Here is a 3,350-nt window from a genome sequence, read left to right as displayed (position 1 = left end):
CCTATATACATCGCACCTGCGTCACAATTGAATGTGCTATGTATTTACATATTTAGATGCAATTATTATAGAATTTTTTACACAGTTTATTATAAATTGGTAAAATAATTATCAATGTGAATCATTTATAAACTTTCAGGTGTTTTTGTAATTGTAGGTTTGAATAAATTAACGAAATTATATAATTCAAGAATATATACAAATAAAAACAAAAGAATGAGCTTCCTGCCGTGATTTTCCTTAAAAACGTATGCGCTTCTTAATAAATTTTCTAAAGGATTCACAACGTGCTTTAGCGAGCACCTGTAGTCTGCGGTAACCGTTTACCATCGGACGGGCCGTATGCTTGTTTGCTATAGGCGATAAGCAGATTAATTTATCAGCTGTTTTACTACTATAAGCTGTGCAAAAAAAAATCTAGCAAAAAGATTATAGAAATATTATTAAAATATGAAAATTATATTCTAATAATTAAAAAGGGATTTAAAAATATCGAAGCGCGCGAATATTGAACCCGGCATACCATAAAAAGTGTAAGTTTTTTAATAATATTTTTATACCAATTAATAATTATGTAATAAATTGTCAAGAATCGAATCATAAATAAAAATGTTTAAAAATACTATAATTCGTTCAATATAAATAAAAAAAAAAAAAGTGATACATATATATAAACTATGCCAGAATAATGCCATATTAGAATATTAACCTAGAAATAGGTTTAGAATAAATAAAATCGGTCAAGTGCAAATTGAACTTAAATACCAAGAGTTTCATATATATTGTAAACTAACCTGTTAATAGATTTATGTTTTCTTTAGACAAAAAAATATTTGAATAAACCTAGCTACATATCATTAAAGAATTAAAATTAAAGGAATTTATCTTAAATTAAATTACTATATAATACTATTATATAGCATAATAGATTGAAGCTCTTTAATTAACCATGACTTAACTATATATTTATTATATTAATATGTATTATGTATAGTTATTTATATGTGTATTGTATTGTAAGTGACTTATGTATGTATAGTTTTTGTATATATAATATATCATTCTATATGTTTGTATGTTCATACATCTTAAAATGCGTTTATATTGTTATTTATGAAATCATTTATTTAATTTACAAATTGATTTTGCTAGACTAATGCACTGCTATTTATTGTCTATTTAGCGTAACGGTTGACGAGTAGAGAATGCCATCAGGCATTAAGTCAGCCCTATAGACATATTTTAATGTGTGCAAAAGCATAAATAAATATATAAAATTAATACTAATATAATATGTCTTTTATATGAAATAGATACTTTATTTTATTTTATTATTGATATTGCAATTTGATTTTTTTTTATTTTGCACCATAACTATATTCAAAAACCGGATCGCATAATTAAGATTATTTATGAAGGTTTTTTTAAGTATGGAACCCTAAAAATGAAGCATCTGTTCAATTCGTTTCGAAGTCCGAGAGACCGATTCAAGAACACAATCTTTATTACGTTGTGCCGAATTTGGTAAACAAGTTTTCCTTAAAGTGACGTCTAAAGCTGCCATTCAACAAATAAAAAATTGGTTCAATCTTGACTGAGACTTTGCATCTCTGGAATTTTATACAAGTTGCCCTGCACTGGAAATAAAATCACACAAAATATCACATTTGCATATAATTTATTTGAGTCTTCTACATCCCATAGAGAGGTTGGAGGGAGGGGACAAGAGATGGTCGCGAAAACCTTTTTATTCTTTTGATTCTCCGGTTTCTGACCGAGATATTATAATCATAATAAGATAAAACAGAACTTTATAAATGGATTGTGAACAATATGTTAACAAAATAATATTATATTATAATTATATATAAATTGCATTATTTTAATGAAAATTTCTTATGTTAAATAGTTTATTATAAAGTTTTAAAGACTATATATAAGAAAAAAGTAAATGTCATCATGTCATCAACAATACACTAATAATATCTGAAATACTAAAATTGATAAGAATTTAAAAATTTATAATACCTTAGCATGACTTTAAAATCCGACTCGGGGCTGTAAAGAATTGTTCTACAGGGATCATAGCATGATCGTATAATTATCGCTATATAAAAAAATTGTTAAAAATAAGATCATATACAAGAAATCAAACGTTTTAAAACTAAACATTTTCTATAATAATGCAGTTTTTATCATTCTACTAAACTTAATTCAACGTAAATTTAATCTAGGAATTTTGAGTTTAAATGTACTTTGATTAAGTAGGCTTTACTAAGCTTACTTCGAATCAAAAACCACAGGGAGATTTGTACAAAAGTCATTTGATTGGGCAGCTCTGTCCTATTCGTGTTTCTACCGTGAAGCAGTTATGTTTGTATGACTGTTTCAGTTTGAAAGGTGGGATATGGCAGTGAATTTACAGGGTACAGAGAAATAACACCTGAGTTCTCAGGAATGGCAACATATGGGGAGTATCATGGATGAGACATTATACTCTGTTATATCCATGATACTGCTCATGTTTATAGGTGACGGTTTTTATTTTTTTAATGGGTGATAATGGCATGGTAACCCCGTCTGCGCTATTGGTATACACTGGCGGGGCACCAGTGAGGGATGACAGATGAAGATGAAAGTAGGTCAGTTAGCCCATCCTGACGAATTAAACTAGAATTAGTCACGATGGTTTCCAGGGGGAACCACGTGGAGGTCGACCTGACAGGGTATATTGCTAGTAATAGGGCTATTTGACCCCGTTACTAACAATTCCTTTCCCCCCTATAGGCGACGGTTACCACTGTCCATCAGGCGGATCATTAGTTTTCTAAGTACTATTCTAAGTTGCATAAAAAAGCATACACGCAAAGTTCGTGCAATTATACGACATCTATTCCAAGCTAGGTCTGTGGTGGAAACTACGTCACGCTTAATAATATTTAATGGTATTGAAAAATTTTCCAACAGATAGTAGTTACTTGTTCCGTGGACGTAATCATTGGATATATAATGGATTGTTAAAGAGTGAGGGAGGAACGAATATACAATTTGAAAAGTTACATTTTTTAATGGTATATTCATTCTGTTTTTTAATGCCGCTCAAAACATAGAACAATAGTGTTTCTTTTCTTTTTTTTTCAACAAACTTCAAAAAGAAGAAAATTCTCAATTTAATTGTATTTTTTTATATTTGTTACAACATAACTCAGTCAGCTGTAAACCGATTTAGATTTTTTTTAACTTAATGAATATACTTACAGATTATATCCATAGAATTTTTATCAAAATCGGTCCAGTAATTTAGTTTTTAAATCAAAATAACTGGTTTTGCTTCAATTAAAGTCGGTTTT

Source organism: Galleria mellonella, unplaced genomic scaffold (assembly GCF_026898425.1).
Source record: "Galleria mellonella isolate WM207_F2 unplaced genomic scaffold, CSIRO_AGI_GalMel_v1 utg90, whole genome shotgun sequence".
In the NCBI taxonomy this organism is placed as follows: Eukaryota; Metazoa; Arthropoda; class Insecta; order Lepidoptera; family Pyralidae; genus Galleria; species Galleria mellonella.
The sequence above is the reverse complement of the archived record's forward strand: the minus strand, read 5'-3'. Positions refer to the sequence as shown.